The sequence below is a fragment of the Periplaneta americana genome, chromosome 6 (genome assembly GCF_040183065.1).
Source record: "Periplaneta americana isolate PAMFEO1 chromosome 6, P.americana_PAMFEO1_priV1, whole genome shotgun sequence".
Classification (NCBI taxonomy): Eukaryota; Metazoa; Arthropoda; class Insecta; order Blattodea; family Blattidae; genus Periplaneta; species Periplaneta americana.
Genome location: NC_091122.1, coordinates 108,374,381 through 108,394,775, shown reverse-complemented (window position 1 = coordinate 108,394,775; position 20,395 = coordinate 108,374,381).

Here is a 20,395-nt window from a genome sequence, read left to right as displayed (position 1 = left end):
TGGTTAATAAGGCGATAAATCTTATAGAACTTATGCGATATTTAATTTCAGAAGGATTATATAATTCAAATTTATTTCCAGAATAACTATAACATTATACTTCAATATTCAGTACATTATGGAACAATACTGTAGAAACCCTTCCTACAATATCATTCCTAATAAAGCCTTTGGTTATTTCAAGAAAGGCATGGCAAGAATCCTCAGTCTGCAGCCTATCATATGGTTACCATAGAAACGTTTCATCATGAACGCCAGTTCTATCCTTTTCATATTATGTTTCTAAGATTATTAGTTTCATTGGTATGAAGTTTTATTAAGTATGAAGGTTTATTCTATATATTTGCGAGTACTTTTATTTCCAGCATAATGACTAATAACGTGGCAATACTAAATAGAACATTTGCGATACTTAAATTCGGAATGAGTATACGAAGTACAAACATATCTTCAGTTTAAATATTCGAAAATGCTTTAATTTTCAAAACAGCAAGGAACAATAATGTAGAACCTCTTCCTAAAATGTGTTTTTCAGTGAAATCTACAGTTACTTCAAGGGGAACATGGTTTGAATGCCCAGTTTGCAGACCAACACACAAATATCATGGAAACGTGTCATCAGAAAGGTCAGTTATATCTACCTTATTTGTATATATACTATTAAAAGTTTAATCAACATTGAATTGTAAGATACTACAGTATTTTATGTATACTGTCTGCGTGTACCTTTATTTTCAGCATAATATGATCAATAATGTGGCCATTTTTACAGATTTTGTGCGATGCTTAAATTCAGGAGGAATGTTTAGTACATTTTTTTTCCAGTGGAAGTATTTCAAAGTTCATTCCAATTTTCAATACAGTATGGGACAATAACGTAGAAACTCTTTCTACAATATGATTTGCAGTGAAGCCTTCATTTACTAGAAAATGGACATGGCATGAATCTACAGAATAACATATGGACATCATGGAAATGTTTCATCAAAACAGTTAGTTCTATTTTTTTTATCTACGTCTAAGATTAGAAGCTTAAATCATATTAAATATTATAAGGTTTTATTCTATGGATATAAATTGCGAGTATTTTTATTTTCAGCATAATATTATTAATAATATGACAAATATTATAGAACTTATGACATATTTAATATCCGAAAAAGTATTTACTGCAAATTTATTTCCAGTATAAGCATTTAAAAAGACTTCAATTGTCAGTACAGTAAGTGACAATAACATACAGAATAAGTACATTTGGGAACAAAAACTGAGAGATCATAGGGTTGTTTCCGATCTCTGATAAAGAATTTGAATGATATCATGTGCGTCAGGAATCACACGACAGCTGAACTGTGGCGCGAGGTGACAGACCAGTAGTGAGTGCATATTCATAGTCATAGAGTGCACGGCGACTCACAGCAGAAATACCCAAGAAAATCTAGCCTTTTTGAAAGGGGTACATAACAACCCTTTCCGATGCTAAGTACAGTCAAGTGAAAATAAAAGAAACCTGGTATAAACGAGGTTTCGTTATTTCCAAGAAAGGCATATTCTGTGGACTTAATAAGGTTGGTAAAGCTCGAATGGAATTTATTTGTATCATCTCGTGGGTTGCGAAGATTTGCGAAGGGGGGGGGTAGATTTGCTGGTTTTTCCACTCTGGAATTAATTCCATTCGAGCTTTGCCTGTCTTATTAGGTACACACAAGATACCTTTCTTGCAGGTTCCTATGATTTTCACGTAACTGTACTTGGCATCGGAATGGGTTGTTATGTACCCCTCCCAAAAAGGCTCGATTTTCTTGGGCATAGCTACTGTGATACTCCGTGCACTCTGATTATGAAATCACTCACTACTGGTCTGCAACCTCTCGCAGCAATTCAGCTGTCGGTCTGATTCCTGACGCACATTACATTCAAATTCGTTATCAGAGATCGGAAACAACCCTATATTCCTACAATAAGATTATAATGAAGCCTCACGTTACTTTAAGGATGACATGGCATGAATCTTCAGTCTGCAGCGTTACATACACTGATCATGAACTAGACTATTTCTCTCTCTTTTAAATTATATATCTAATATTAGAAGTTTAATTCTCGTTAAATTATAAAGTTTTAAATTTTGCGTATAAATTTGCTTCCAGCGTAATACGACTAATAATATGGCAATTTTTTAAAACGTCATGCGATATTTAATTTCAGAAAGAGTACTTAGTGCAACTATATTTTTATTGTCATTACTTTATCATTATTACAATTGATATTATTATTATTATTATTATTATTATTATTATTATTATTATTATTATTATTATTAGTTATATTATTATTGTCTTATACGTTTATACTTTATATGTCTCACTTATTTTGACCTACTGTTCACATTTTATTATGCATTTTCCTTTCTTTCTATATGTTATAGGCCTATGTCTGATTTCCACTGATTTGTTTACATTATATTATGATTATCTACTTCAGTTTTGTATGTAAAATTTTAGTGTACCTACTTTACTTTGAAAATTTGTAGTCTTTTTGTATCGCAGTTTTACTCCTGGTTGAGTGTTAGAGAAGGCCAAATGGCCTTAACTCTGTCAGATTAAGTAAGCCATTATTATTATTATTATTATTATTATTATTATTATTATTATTATTATTATTGTTACTATTATTATTATTATTATTATTATTATTATTATTATTATTATTATTATTAGTATTATTTGAAAACATTTTCATTTATTTTCTGTACAGTAAGCGACAGTAATTTTGAAAATCTTTCTTCAATGTTATTTGTAACGAGGCCCCGCTTTACTTCAAGAAAGGCTTGGTAGGATTTCTCAATATGCAGCACAACATATACCTTTATGCAAACAATTCATCAGAAAGGCAAGTTATATACACTGTATGTATGTATTTTTTATTTTACATATCTAAGATTAGAAGTTTAATTCGTACAAATTATTAAATTTTTTCCTATGTTTATTACATGCGTGTCCTTTTGTTTCCAGCATAATATGGTTAATAATATGGCAATTCTTATAGAACTCATGCGATACGTAAATGCGTAAGGATTATTTGTTGCAAATATACGGGTTGTTTCCGAAGTGGTGTTACAAACTTTCAGGGATGATGGCGAAGGGCACATGTATCAATTTGAGATCAGGAACCATGGTTCGGAAATGACTGAGTGTAACGTTATAAGCAAAAATAGTTGTGTGGAAATTGAATTGTAATTTGGCACCACGTGCCCTTCTTCCCTTAACGTTTGGAACAGTCGTGGAAAAATGATATGGGCCGGATGTCTCCTACATGTGTACTTGCCCGATACAATCTGTGAGCTTGTCTACTGTTCCCATCGGTTCAACCGTATTCGAAAATCTGGTCTGCTTATTCCGCTCTCGTATACTCCTCCATTTTAATAGGACTGATCGACTGGACACTGCAACTTGTACACATGCACTGCTGTCTACAGACGTGCATATCAGGACCGACCATGTCCGTTACACATTACGCTATCGGCATTGCTTTAGTATACTTTCCTGTCCCTATCCCTCAGACAGCGCATTGAATGGAATACTGTAAGTAGACAACGTAAAAAACGTCAGATGAATACAGTATGTGTAAGATGTATAGATAAATACACATAAATAAGGTGTACAGGGGAATAAAATTATTTCATTTCCACACAACTATTTTTCCTTGTAACTTTCGACTCGGTCATTTCCGGACCAGGGTTCGTGATCTCAGATTGATACATGTGCCCTTCGCCATCATTCCTGAAATTTTGTAACACCACCTCTGAAACAATCTGTATATTCAAAGTAAGTATTCCAAAATACTTCAATTTTTAGTACAGTAAATAACAAAAATGTTCAAACTATTTCTACAATATGATTTGTAATAAAGCCTCGTGTTACTTCAAGAAACAAATACGTAGTATGAATCTCTGGTCTATAGTTATATGGAATCGTTTCATCAGGAAGGCAAGTTCTTTCTTGTTTATTGTATATATCTAATAATATAAGTTTAATACGCATTGAATTTTTTATTTCCAGCATCATATGATTAATAACGTGGCAATTCTTATAGAACTTGTGCAATTCTCAAATTCGTAATTGATTTTAACTTAGAGTATTGTTTAGGTTTTATGTTCTTGAAGAATAATTATTGATGAGGGCGCAAATAATCATATTTGCCAACGCGCTCTTTTTAAACCTCAATTTTCCCATCCAATCCTAATTGCTGAAGAAGTATTTAGTACAAATTTATTTTCAGTGTAAGCATTTTAGAATACTTTAATTATTATCAATATGGTAAGGGCCGATAATGTAGAAACTCTTCCTACAATGTGATTTGTAATGAAAAGTCCTCTCGCTTTAAGAACGACATGAATCTACAGTTTGCTGCATAACTTATAATAATAATAATAATAATAATAATAATAATAATAATAATAATAATAATAATAATAATAATAATCATACCTAAATATAAATCATTAAACTCGATTATGATTATAATTACAACTTCAATTTGTCTGCGTCAGTAAGAAATTGTTTAGCTTTGTCTTGACAGTAGTTATTGTCTGGCAGCTCCTAATCTTCTGAGGTAGAGAATTCCATTCACGAGGGGACGGAGACAGTGATAGAGGATGAATAGTGGGATTTTCTATGGGGAGAAATTGCTAGGATTTGGCTCTCTTGTGACCTAGTGTTTAGATTGTGTGACCTGATGTTTAGATTGTGTCTTGGGTGGTTTAGATATAGTGATCATCGAAAAGTTTTATCAGGAAGGACAGTCGTATTTTTTATTTTATATATCTTGTATTAGAAGTGTAAACCGCATTAAATTATTTTCTGCGTATTATTTGCCTGTTCTCTTATTTTCAGCACATTCTACGAGTAATTAATAATGTGGCAATTCTTATAGAAATTATGCGATATTTAATTTCGAAAGGATTACATAGTACAAAATTATTTTCATTCTAAACGTATCAAAATACTTCAATTTTCAGTAAAGCAAGGAACAACAAAATAGAAACTATACCTACAATCTGATTTTTAAAGAAGTCTCCGGCTACTTCAAGGAATTCATGGGAAATCTCCTCAATTAGCAGCCTAACATAAGGTGACCGTCGAAACATATCATTAGAATGGTCAGTTCTACCTTTTCCATTTCTTATAATTAAGATTAAAAGCTTAATTCTCAATAAATAATAAGGGTTTTTTTCCCATGCATATTCTTTAGTTTCCGGAATAATATGAACAATAATGTAGTAATTCTTATTGAACTTATTCAATATTTCATTGCGAAAGAATTATTTGCATGTGTTTTTGTTCTCAGCAAAATATGATTAATAATGTGGTAATTCTTGTAGAAATCATGTCATATCTCATTTAATTTTTGGAAGAATTATTTGCGTCTACTTTTATTTTCAGCATAATATGGTTCATAATGTAGTAATTCTTATATAACTTATGCCATATTTAATTTCGGAAGAATTATTTGTGTGCGCTTTTATTTCCAGGGTGATATGACTAATAATATGGTAATTTTATAGAACTTATGCGATATTTAATTTCGGAATAATTATTTGCATTTGTTTTTATTTCCGGCGTAATAAGATTAATGTGATAATTTTTATAGAACTTATGCGATATTCAATTTCGGAAGAATTATTTGCGTGTGTTTTTATTTCCGGCGTAATATGGTAATAAATGTGGTAATTTTTATAGAAATTATGCAATAATTAATTTCGGAATAATTATTTGCATTTGCTTTTATTTCCGGCGTAATATGATTATTAATGTGATAATTTTTATAGAATATATGCGAGATTTAATTTTGGAAGTATTATTTACGTGTGCTTTTATTTCTAGCGTAATATGATTATTTATGTGGAGATTTTTGTAGAAATGATGCAATATTTAATTTCGGAACAATTATTTACGTGTGCTTTTATTTCCGGCGTAATATGATTATTAACGTCATAATTTTTTTAGAATACATGAGATATTTAATTTCGGAAGAATTATTTACGTGTGCTTTTAATTCCGGAATAATATGATTATTAATGTGGTAATTTTTGCAAAATTTATGCAATATTTAATTTCGGAAGAATTATTTACTTGTACTTTTATTTCCGGCGTAATATGATTATTAATGTGGTATTTTTTTTAGAATTTATGCAATATTAATTTCGGAAGAATTATTTACGTGTGCTTTTATTTCCGGCGTAATATGATTATTAATGTGGAAATTTTGTAAAACTTATGCAGTATTTAATTTCGGAAGAATGATTAACGTGTGCTATTATTTCCGGCGTAATATGGTTATTTAAGTGTGCTTTTATTTCCGGGGTAATATGATTATTAATGTGGTAATTTTTGTAGAACAGATGCAATATTTAATTTCGGAAAAATTATTTACGTGTGCTTTTATTTCCGGCGTAATATGATTATTAATGTGGTAATTTTTGTAAAAGATATGTCATATTTTATTTCGGAAGAATTATTTTCGTGTGCTTTTATTTCCGGCGTAACATGATTATTAATGTGGTAATTATTGTAGAACTTATGCATTATTTAATTTCGGACGAATTATTTACGTGTGCTTCTACTTCCGGCGTAATATGATAATTATTGTGGTAATTTTTGTAGAACTTATGCAATATTTAATTTCGGAAGAATAATTTAGGTGTGCTTTTATTTCCGGCGATTTTCTTCTGTCCATATAATTTGCTGTACTTTTATTTTCAGCATAATGTAATTAATAACTTCACATTTCTTACAGAAATTGTACTTACTTAAATTCAGGAGTAATATTTAGTACATTTCTTTTCAGTGTAAGCATTTCAAAGTACATACAGAAACTCTTCAGACGTTATGATTTGTAATGAAGCATCCCTTTACTACAAGAAAGATAATACAGCATGCAGCATAACATAACATACAGATCATGGAAATGTTTCACCAGCAAGGTCGGTTCTATCTTTTTCATCTTATATACATGTATCTAAAATTAGAAACTTCAAATGTATTAAATTATAAGGTTTTATCCTATTATTATTTGTGTGTACTTTTGTTTCCAGCATAATATGATTAATAATATGGCAATTCTTATAGAACTTACGCGATATTTAATTTGGGAAAAAAGTAGCTATTTCCTGAGATATATTTCCAGTGTAAGCATTACAAAATACTTCAATTTTCAGTATAGTGAGTGACAATAATACAGAAAATCAGTAGAGTATGGGACAATGATGGAAAATTTCTTCCTATAATTTGATTGTAATGAAGCCTCGAGTTACTTGAAGAAAGACATGGCATGAATCTTCAATATGCAGCCATAATATATAGAGACCATGAAAACATTTCATACGGTAGACTAGTTCTATCTTTTTGATGTTGTGTATTTAATATTAGAAGTTTAATCGCGTTAAGTAATAAGGTTTCATTCCATGCATATTATTTACGTGTACATTTTGTTCCAGCCTAATATGATTAATAATGTGGCATTTCTTTAAAAAAACTCATGTGATATGTAATTTCTGTAGGAGTATTTCGTACAAATTTATTTCCAGTGTAAATATTTCAAAATAGTTTTATTTTCTGTACAGTAAGCGATTTAGAAAATCTTGCTACAATGTGACATGTAACGAGGCCCCGCTTTACTTCAAGAAAGGAATGGCAGGATTCCTCAATCTACATCATAACATATAGTGATTATGGAAACGCTTCATTACAAAGGCAAGTCCTATTTTTCATTTTACATATCTAAGTAGTGGAAACTACTCGAGAGATATTTGTGCATAGACAGGAAGTTGTGAAAGGCAGTGAGAGAATCATTATTAAAGAAATTCAAGTTCCTAGACTTAAATATCACGTCTAACGTGAAGTAGCTCACCATGTTAGGCAAGTAGAGCATTCCTTTATTTAAGGAGGCCTTGCCATTCATGGTACACTATAGGCTATCTTTATCTTTATGTTACATTTGTTTCGATCATAATATGATTAATAATTTGGCAATTCTTATAGAATGTCTTTGAAATTCTTATAGAACTTATGCAATATTTAATTTTTGAAGGATTATTTAGTGCAAATTAATTTTTAGAGTAACATTTCAAAATATTTCAAGTTTCAGTACATTAAGTGACGAAAATGTACAAACTACTCCTACAAGGTGATTTGTAATGAAGCTTCGAGTTACTTCAAGAAAGACATGGCATGAATCTCCAGTCTGCAGAGTAAATATATGGACCATGGAAACATTTCATCAGAAAACCTAGTTTTATATTTTTTATTGTATATATGTAATATTAGAATTTTAATTCGCTTTAAATTGTAAGGTTTTATTTTCTAATGTTATTTGCCTATAATTTTATTTTCAGTATAGTATGATTAATAACTTGGTAATTCTTACAGAACTTGTGCGATGCCTAAATTCGAGAGGAAGAGGAGTTGTTTATTCAATTGCCTCAAGACATCAGAAGTGATACGAAGAAGGCACCACGTATAAGGCAACTAGGCCAGGGGATAATGGGGTGGAGTGGCCAGTACCTTTCCCCCTCCATTGCATAAATCGGCGACACTAATCAGACTTCAGATCGGCAAAAAGTATTTAGTACAAATTTATTTTCAGTGTAAGAATTTCGAAGTACTTTAATTTTCAATATAGTAAAGGCTAATAGAAACTCTTCCTACAATGTGATGTGTATTGAAGCCTCCATTTACTTCAAGAAGGACATGGCATGAATTTTCAGTCTGTTGCATAACATATAGTGATCATGGAAACGTATCATCAGAAAGGTCAGTTCTATCTTTTTCTTTTTATATATCTAAGATCAAGTATTATTCGTATGAATTTATAAGGTTTTATTCTATGCTTATTATTTACGAGTTATTACATTTGCTTCTAGCGTAATATCAAAATTAATGTGGCAATTCTTATAGAACTATTGCGATATTTAATTTCGGAAGCAGAACTCGGTACAAATGTTTTTAATTTTTGTGATAATATTTCTAAGTACTTTGACTTTCAGTACAATAAGTGACAAAAATGCACAAACTGTTCCTACAATGTGATTTGTAATGAAGTCTCCATTTATTTCAAGAAGGAGAAAGACATGACTCCTCAGTCTACGGCATAACTGAATATAATGATCTTGGAAACGATTCAACCGAAAGGCCGGTTGTATCTTTTTATTTTATATACTTGCGATTAGAAACTTAATGCGCATTGGATTTTAAGGTTTTATTCTCTGCATATTGTCTGGGTATACAGTATAATATGATTAATAACGTGACAATTTTTATAGAACGTATGCGATATTTAATTTCGGAAGGATTATATAGTACAAATTTATTTTCAGTATAACTATAACACTATACTTCAATATTGAGTACGGTATGGATATAAATTTATCAATCTTCCTCAACTTGGTGAGGTAGCCAAAGACAAAGAATGTTAAACAGTAACATTTAAAATGACATTAAAAATGTCTTACAAGAAATTTGTTTACAAGAAACTAAAATTTGGAGTCGATAATATTTCATATAATGAAAATTTATAAAAAAAATACAGATAAAAAATAAAAATCTGTAAAACTGTAGAAACTCTTCCTACAATATCATATTTTATAATGAAGCCTTTGGTTACTTCAAGAAAGACATGGCAAGAATATCCAATCTGCAGCCTATCATATGGTTACCATGGAAACGTTTCATTATAAACAACAGTTCTATCCTTTTCATTTTATGTAGCTTATCTAAGACTATTAGTTTAATTCGTATGAAGTTATAAGGCTTTAATGCTTTAATTTGCAAAACAGCAAGGAACAATAATATACAACCTCTTCCTAAACTGTGTTTTTCAGTGAAACCTCCGGTTACTTCAAGGAGAATTTGGTTTCAACCCTCAGTCTGCAGTCGTAACACAGAAATATCATGGAAACGTTTCATCAGAAAGGTCAGTTCTATCTACCTATTTTTATATCTACTATTACAAGTTTAATTATAATTGAATTGTAAGATACTATTTTATGTATATGCCTGATTGTACCTTTATTTTAAGCATAATATAATTAATCATGTTGCAATTCTTATATAGATTATGACACGCTTAAATTCGGAAAGAGTTTTCAGTAGTACAAATTTATGTTCAGTGTAAGAATTTCAAAATGCTTTAATTTTCAGTACCACATATAATGTGGCAATTCTTATAGAACTTATGCGATATTTAATTTCGGAAGCAGAATTCAGTACAAATTTAATTTTTGTGTTAATATTTCTAACTACTTTCACTTTCAGTACAATAAATGACAAAAATGTACAAACTATTCCTACAATGTGATTTGTAATGAAGCCTCCATTTACTTCAAGAAGGAGGAAGGCATGACTCATCAGTCTACGGCATAACAATATAATGACCATAATAATTCAGAATTAGTATTGCCATTCAACGAGGGAAAGCTATAAGTTTTATGGGGACTTTTACAGAATCTAAATCACTGGAAGAAATATTTTATTTCGTGTAGAGTTGTAGACTGCTTTTCGCATCCTTTAGTTTTGTTGCTAATTTCTAGTTTGTCCCTTACCCAATTGTTTAATTTAAAATTAAATTTTATTTTGTATCAGACAGTTTGCTATGTTTGTAGATAATATTGTCCTGAATTAAAGCATTAGGTAAAATTGATAAGGGACAATAACGTAGAAACTCTTCCTACAATATGGTTTGTAATGAAGCGTCCGGTTATTTCAAGGAGGAGGATGGCTTTTAATTCTCTATGCCAGTTTGCAGCCAAGACATAGACATCTTCGAAACCTTTCATCAGAAAGGCCTGTTGCGTCTATTTAATTTTAAATCCAATATTACAAGTTTAATTCATATTAAATTATAAGTCGCTTTTTGTATGCATATTGATTTAGTGTCCTTTTTCCAGCACAACAAGATTAATAACGTGGCAATCCTTACAGATTTTGTGCGATACTTAAATTCGGGAGGAATGTTTAGTACAATTTCTCTTCCAGTGTAAGCATTTCAAATTACATTTCAATTTTCAATACAGTATGGGATAATTACGTAGAAACTCTTCCTACAATATCATTTGCAGTGAAGCCTCCATTTACTACAAGATGGACATGGCATGAATCCTCATTCTCCAGCATAACATATGGAGATCATGGAAATGTTTCATCAAAACGGTCAGTTCTATCTTTTTTTCATTTTATACATCTAATATTAGAAGTTTAAATCGTATTAAATAATATAAGGTTTTATTCTATGCATATTATTTGCGAGTACTTTTGTTTTCAGCAGAGTATTTTTAATAATATGGCAATTCTTATAGAACTTATGACATATTTTAATTTCAGAAAAAGTATTTACTGCAAATTTATTTCCAGTGTAAGCATTAAAAAATACTTCAATTTTCACTACAGTAAGTGACAATAACATAGGAAATCAGTACAGTAGGGAACAAAAATGCAGAGATAATTCCTACAATATGATTGTCATGAAGTCTCGCGTTAGGCCTACCTTAAGAACGACATGGTATGGACCTTCAGTCTGCAGCGTTACATACAATGATCATGAAAATGTTTCATCAGGTAGACCAGTTCTTTCTCTTTTAACTTAATAATAATAATAATAATAATAATAATAATGAAAATAATAATAAAAATAACAATAATTGTAATAATAATAATAATAAATATATAATATATAATAATAATATATTATTATTATTATTATTATTATTATTATTATTATTATTATTATTATTATTATTATATTAGAAGTTTGATTCCCGTTAAATTATAAAATTTGACATTTTACGCGCACATTAATTGCTTACAGCGTAATGCGACTAATAATGTGACAGTTCTTAAAAAAATAATGCGATATTTAATTTTGGAAAGAGTACTTAGTACAAATATATTTTCAGTGTCAATTTTTTAAAATACTTCTATTTATTTTCTGTACAGTAAGCGACAATAATTTAGAAAATTTTCCTACAATGTGATTTTGTAACGGAGCCCTGCTTTACCTCATGAAAGGCATGGCAGGATTCCTCAATCTGCAGCATAACATAAAATGGAAACGCTTCATCACAAAGGCAAGTTCCTTTTTTCCTTTTTCATTTTACGTATCCAAATAGAAGCTTAATTCTTACTAAATTATAAAGTTCTTTTTCTATGTTTATTATATCGGTGTACTTTTGTTTCTAGCATAATATGGTTAATAATATGGCAATTCCTATGAAACTGGTGCGATGCCTAAATTCGGAAGGATTATGTGCACAATTTTTTTTTCAGATTAAGTACTTCAAAATACTTCAATTTTTAGTACAGTAAGTAACAAAAATGTACGAACTAATTCTACAACATGATTTGTAATGAAGCGTCTCGTCACTTCAAGAAACAAATACATAATATGAATCTCTAGTCTCCAACCTTACATATAATGATATGGAAACGTTTCATCAGGAAGGCAAGTTCTTTCTTGTTTATTGTATATATCTAATAAAATAAGAATAATACGCATAAAATTATTTATTTCCAGCGATATATCATTAATAACGTGCCAATTCTTATAGAACTTGTGCAATTCTTAAATTCGTAACCGGATTTTAACTTACTTTATTGTTTAGGTTTTATGTTCTTAAGGAGTAATAGTTAAGAGCGCAAATAACCATAGTTGCCAACGCGCTCTTTTTAAACCTCATTTTTCACTCCAATCCTAATTGGGGAAGAAGTATTTAGTAGCCTACAAATTTATTTTCAGTGTAATCATTTTAAAGTACTTCAATTATCAATATGGTAAGGGCCAATAACGTAGAAACTCTTCCTACAATGTGATTTGTAATGAAAACTCCTCTTACTTCAAGAACGACATGAATACTCAGTTTGCAGCATAACTTAAACTTATCATCGAAAAGTTTCATCAGAAAGGAGAATTGTATTCTTTTGTTTTATATATCTTACACTAAAAGTGTAAACCGAATTAAATACTTTTCTGCGTATTATTTGCCTGTTCTCTTATTTTCAGCAATTTTATTATAATTAATAACGTGGCAATTCTTATAGAAATTTATTCGATATTTTATTTCGAAATGATTATGCAGTGCATTTTATTTTCATTCTAACCGTATCACATTATTTCGATTTTCAGTGTAGCAAGGAACAAAAACATAGAAGCAATTCCTACACTGTGATTTTTAATCAAGTCTCCGGTTACTTCAAGAAATTCATGGCAAGTCTCCTCAAATAGCAGCCTAACATAAGGTGAACGTCGAAACGTTTCATCAGAAAGGTAAGTCATTTCATGACTAATGGTAGAAGCTTAATTCGCATTAAATAATACGGTTTTATTCTATGCATATTCTGTGGTTGCATTTTTGTTTCCGGCATAATATGATTAATAATGTAGTAATTCTAGTAAAACATACACGAGATTTAATTTCGGGAAAATTATTTGTGTGTGGTTTCATTTCGAGCATAATATGACTAATAATGCGGTAACTTTTACAGAACTTACGAGATATTTAATTTTGGGAAAATCATTTGCATTTGCTTTCAATCTACCATAATATCATTAATAATGTTGTAATACTTATAGACATTATACAATAATTTATTGTAGAAGAATTATTTGCGTGAGCTTTCACTTCAAGCATAATATGATGAATAACGTACTAGGTCTAATTCTTACAGATATTATCACATATAAAATTTCGGGAGAATTATTTGAGTGTACTTTTATTTCCAGCTTAATATGATTATTAATGTGGTAATTGTTATTGAACTTATGCCATACCGGTATTTAATTTCGGAAGACAAACAAGCTTGTGTATTATTTCCAACTTAATACGACGAATAATGTGATAATCCTTATATTAATTATGCCATATTTAATTTCGGAAGAATTATTTGGGTGTGCTTTTATTTCCAGCATAATATGATTATAAATGTAATAATTCTTATTGAATTTATGCCATACCGGTATTCAATTTTGGAATACATATTTGCCTATGTTTTATTTCCAACATAATACGACGAATAATGCCATAATTTTTACAGCAATTATGCCATTATAATTTCGGAAGAATTATTTGCATGAGCTTCTATCTCTAGCGAAATATGATTAATAATGTGATAATTCTTATAGAACATATGCCATACTTAATATCGGAAGAATTATTTGAGGGTGCTCTTCTTTTAACGTTATATGATTATTAAATTGATGTGGTAATTGTTATAAAAATTATGAGACAGTTAATTTCATATGAATTAGTTGCGAGTGCTCCCCTATTCACGTTATATGATTAATAATGTCATAATTCTTATGCAGCAATACATGTGCGATATATAATTTCGGAAAAATAATTACGTTTACCATTTTTTCCGGCATAATATAATCTACAATACGGTAATTCCTATGCAAGAATCCGATATTTAATTTCGGAAGAATTAATTACGTGTACCATTATTTCCGGCGTAATATAATTTACAATATGGAAATAAAATTCCTATGTAAGAATCCGATAATTAATTTTGGAAGAAATAATTACGTGTACCATTATTTCCGGCATAATATAATTTACAATATGGTAATTCCTATGTAAGAATCCGATATTTGATTTTGGAAGAATTATTTGCGTGTCCATTCATTTCCATCATAATAAGATTAATAATGTGTCAATTATCATAGATGTTATGCGATATTTAATTTCGGAAGAATGATATACGTGTGCTTTCGTTTCCAGCATAATATGATTAATAATGTGGTAATTCTTGTAGAACTTATGCGATATTTATTTTGCGAAGAATTAATTGCGTTTGCTCTTATATCTATCATAATATCATTAATAATGCTGTAATTCTTATAGACATTATGCAATATTATATTTTAGAAGAATTATTTGCATGTGCTTTCATTCCAAGCCTAATACGATGAATAACGTAATAATTCTTATAGAAATTATCACATATATAATGTCGGAAGAATTACTTCAGTGCGCTTTTATTTTCAGCATAATATCATTATTAATGTGGTAATCATTATTGAACATGTGAGATACCGGTATTTAATTTCGGAATACAAAGTTGCGTGAGTTTTATTTCCAAAATAATATGACAAATAATGTGATAATTCTTGCAGTAATTATGTCATATATAATTTCGGAAAAAATTATTTCCGTGTGCTCTTATTTCCAGAATAATATGGATATTATTGTGGTAATTCTTATTTAACTTATGCCATACTGTTATTTAATTTCGAAACACTTACATGCGTGTGTTTTATATCCAATATAGTACGACGAATAACATGATAATATTTACAGTACTTATGCCATAATTAATTTCGGAAGAATTATTTGAATGTGCTTTTATTTTCAACATAATATGATTACAAATGCGATAATTAATATCGAACTTATGCCAAGCCGATATTTAATTTCGGAAGACTTAATTGTGTGTGTCTTATTCCCTACATAATATGACGAATAGTGTGATAATTCTTAGGCCTAAAGTAATTATACCACATTTAATTTCGAAAGAATTATTTGGCTGTACTTTTATAACCAGCATAATTTAATTATTAATGTGAAAATTCTTATTGAACTTAAGCAATATCAGTATTCAATTTCGGAAGACTTACTTGCCTATGCTTTATTTCCAACTCAATTCGACTAATAATGTGAAAATTCTTACAGTAATTAAGCCATATTCAATTTCGGAAGAATTATTTGCCTGTGCTTTTATTTCCAGCATAATATGAATATTAATGTGGCAATTCTTATTTAACTCATGCGATACCAGTATTTAATTTCGGAAGATTTGCTTGCGTGTGTTTCATTTCCAACATAATACGACGAATAATATTGTAATTCTTATAGTAATTATGCAATTTTTAATTTCGGAAGAATTATTTTTGTGGTTCTTTATTTAGAGCTTTATATGACAATTAATGCGGTAATTAATATTGAATTTATTCCACACCGGTATTTAATTTAGGAAGACTTACTTGCGTGTGTTTTATTACCAACATAATACGACGAATACAGAAATTATGCCATATTTAATATTGGGAGAACTATTGCATCAGCTTCTATTTGTAGCAAAATATATGGTTAATAATCTACTCATACCTGTAGAGCTTGTATGATTTTTAGTTTGGAAAAAGTTATTTGCTTGTGCTTTCATTTCCAGCATAATGTAATTAATAACGTGAAAATGTATAGAAGTTATGCGATATATAATTTCAGAAGAAATATTTGCGTTAGCTTTTATTTCCAGCATAATATGATTATTAATGTGGTAATAGTTATGGAATATATGCAATACTGGTATTTAGTTCCGGAAGACTGACTCTCGTTTTATTTAAAAAAAATACGATAAATGATTGTGTGATAATTCTTGCAGTAATTATGTCGTATTCAATTTCGGAGGAATTTTTTGAGTTGCCTTTTATTTCCAGCATAATATGATTATTAATGTGGCAATTCTTAATCAACTTATGCCGTACCCGTATTGAATTTCGAAATTGCTTGTGTTTTATTTCCAACTTAGTAAGTCGACTGGTGTGATAATTAATACAGTAATTATTCCATTTTTAATTTCCGATGATATTTTGCATGTGGTTTTATTTACAGCATAATATGAATATTCATGTGGTAACTCTTATTGAACTTATTCGATACCTGTATTAATTTCGTATGATTTGCTTCCGTGTGCTTTATTTCCAACATAATATGACAAATAAGTTGTAAATCTTACAACAATTTTGGAATAATTAACTTCCGAAAAATTATTTTCTTGTGCTTTTATTTCGAGCATAATGTGATTAATAATGCGGTAATCCTTATTGAACTTATGCCATAGCGGTATTTAATTTGGGAAGACTTAGTTGCGTGTATTTTATTTCCAACATAATACTACGAATAATATGATAATTCTTACAGTAATTATTCCATATTTAATTTCGGAAAAATTATTTGCTTGTGCTGTTATTTTGACCATAATATGATAATTAATGTGGCGATTCTTATTGAACTTATGCCATACCGGTATTTAATTTCGGAAAACTTACTTGCGGGTTTCTCATTACCAACATAATACGGCGAATATTGTGATAATTCTTACAGTAATTAAGCCATATTTAATTTCGGAAGAATTATTTGCGTGTGTCCCATTTCCAACATAATACGACGAAAATTGTGATAATTCTTACAGTAATTAAGCCATATTTAATTTAGGAAAAATTATTTGCGTGTGTCTCATTTCCAACGTAATACGACGAATATTATGATAATTCGTACAGTAATTAAGCCATATTAAATTTCGGGAGAATTATTTGCGTGTGTCTCATTTCCAACATAATACGGCGAATATTGTGATAATTCTTACAGTAATTAAGCCATATTTAATTTCGAAAGAATTATTTGCGTGTGTCTCATTTCCAACATAATACGGCGAATATTGTGATAATTCTTACAGTAATTAAGCCATATTTAATTTCGGAAGAATTATTTGCGTGTGTCTCATTTCAAACATAATACGACGAATATTGTGATAATTCTTACACTAATTAAGCCATATTTAATTTCGGAACAATTATTTGTGTGTGTCTCATTTCCAACATAATACGGCGAATATTGTGATAATTCTTACAGTAATTAAGCCATATTTAATTTCGGAAGAATTATTTGCGTCTGTCTCATTTCCAACATAATACGGCGAATATTGTGATAATTCTTACAGTAATTAAGCCATATTTAATTTCGGAAGAATTATTTGCGTGTGTCTCATTTCCAACATAATACGACGAATATTGTGATAATTCTTACACTAATTAAGCCATATTTAATTTCGGAACAATTATTTGTGTGTGTCTCATTTCCAACATAATACGGCGAATATTGTGATAATTCTTACAGTAATTAAGCCATATTTAATTTCGGAAGAATTATTTGCGTGTGTCTCATCTCCAACATAATACGGCGAATATTGTGATAATTCTTACAGTAATTAAGCCATATTTAATTTCGGAAGAATTATTTGCGTGTGTCTCATTTCCAACATAATACGACGAATATTGTGATAATTCTTACAGTATTTAAGCCATATTTAATTTCGGAACAATTATTTGTGTGTGTCTCATTTCCAACATAATACGACGAATAATGTGATAATTCTTACAGTAATTAACCCATATTTAATTTCGGATTAATTTTTTGCGTGTGCTTTTATATCCTGCATAATATGAATATTAATGTGGCAATTCTTATTGAAGTATGCGGTACCAGTATTTAATTTCGTAAGATATGCTTGCGTGTGTTTCATTTCCAATATAATACGACGAATAATGTTGTAATTCGTATAGTAATCATGCAATATTTAATTTCGAAAAAATTATTTTTGTTGTCTATATTATTTAGAGCAATATATGACTATTAATGCGGAAATTATTATTGAACTTATTCCATACCGTTATTTAATTTCGGAAGACTTACTTGCGTGTGTATTATTAGCAACATAATACGACGAATACCGTAATTAATCCATATGTAATATTGGGAGAACTATTTGTATGAGCTTCTATTTCTAGCAAAATATATGATTAATAATATGCTCATTCTTGTAGAACTAGTATGAATTTTAATTGCGAGAGATTTTTTTCCGTGTGCTTTTATTTCCAGCATAATATTATTAATAACGTGAAAATTGTATAGAATTTATGCGAAATTAAATTTCAGAAGAATTATTTGCGTTAGCTTTTATTTCCAGCATAATATGATTATTAATGTGGTAATTCTTATGGAATTTATGCAATACCGGTATTCAATTTCGGAACATTTATTTGCGTGTGATTTATTTCCATCCTAATACGAAGTGTGTTTTATATCCAACTTAATAAGTCGAATAGTGTGATAAATGGTACAGTAATTATGCCATTTTCAATTTCCGAAGATATTTTGCGTGTGCTTTTATTTACAACAAAATATTAATATTCATGTGGTAACTCTTATTGAACTCTTTCGGTACCGGTATTTAATTTAGGATGATTTGCTTCCGTGTGTTTTATTTCCAGCCTAATATGACGAATACAGTAATAATGCCATATTTAATATTGGGACAACTATTTGCATGTGTTTCTATTTCTAGCAAAATGTGTATTTAATAATCTGGTCATTCTTGTAGAACTTGTATGATTTTTAATTACGAAAGAGGTATTTTCGTGTGCTTTTATTTCCAGCATAATATTATTAATAACGTGAAAAATTGTATAGAAGATATGCGTTATTTAATTTCAGAAGAATTATTTGCGTGTGCTTTTATTTCCAGCAAAATAGAAATAAATGTGGTAATTCTTATTGGACTAAGGCGACAATTAATTTCGGAAAAATTATTTGCGTTTGCATTTATTTCAGGCATTATATAATTAATAATGAGGTAGATCGTATGTAACTATAGCATTAATTAATTTCGAGAGAATTATTCGCATATGGATTTGTTACTAGCATAGTATGATTAATAACGTTGCAAATATTACAGAATTTATATGACATTTAATATCGGAAAAATTATTTGTTTCCGCCTTTATTTCAAGCAAAATATGTTTAATAACCTGGTAATTTTTATAGAATTTTTGCGATAATAAATTTCGGAGGAATTATTTGCGTGTACCTTTACTTCCAGCACAGGAGTAATTGTTACAGTACAACTGCGACTTTCAATTTCGGAAGAGTTGCCTGCGTTTAGTTATATTTTCAGCATAATGTGATTAAAAATGTTGAAATTCTTATAGAACACATGCGATATTTTAATTTCGGAACTATTAATTACGTGTGCTTTTTTCAGCATAATATAATGAATAATGTGGAATTATTTATAGGAGTAATGACGTATTTAATTCCGGAAAAAATTATTTGAGTGTGCTTTCATTTCAGGCATAATATGATTATTAAGGTGGTAATTCTTGTCGTACTTTTGCGATAGAGGTAGGCTATTTAATTTCGGAACACTTAATAGCGTGTGTTTTATTTCTAACTTATTACGAAGAACAGTGTGATAATTCTTACAGTAATTACGACATTCTTAATTTCGTAAGAGTTATTTGCATGTGCTTTTATTTCCAGCATAATATGATAATTAATGTGGCAATCCTTATTGAACTTACTCCATACCGGTATTTAATTTCGGAAGACTTACTTGAGTGTGTTTTATAACCAACATAATACGACGAGTAATATGATAATTCTTACAGTAATTATGCCAGGTTTACATTCGGAAAAATTATTTGCTTGTGCTTATATTTTCACCATAATATGACAATTAATATGGTAATTCTTATTGAACGTATGCCACACCCGTATTTAATTTCGGAAGAC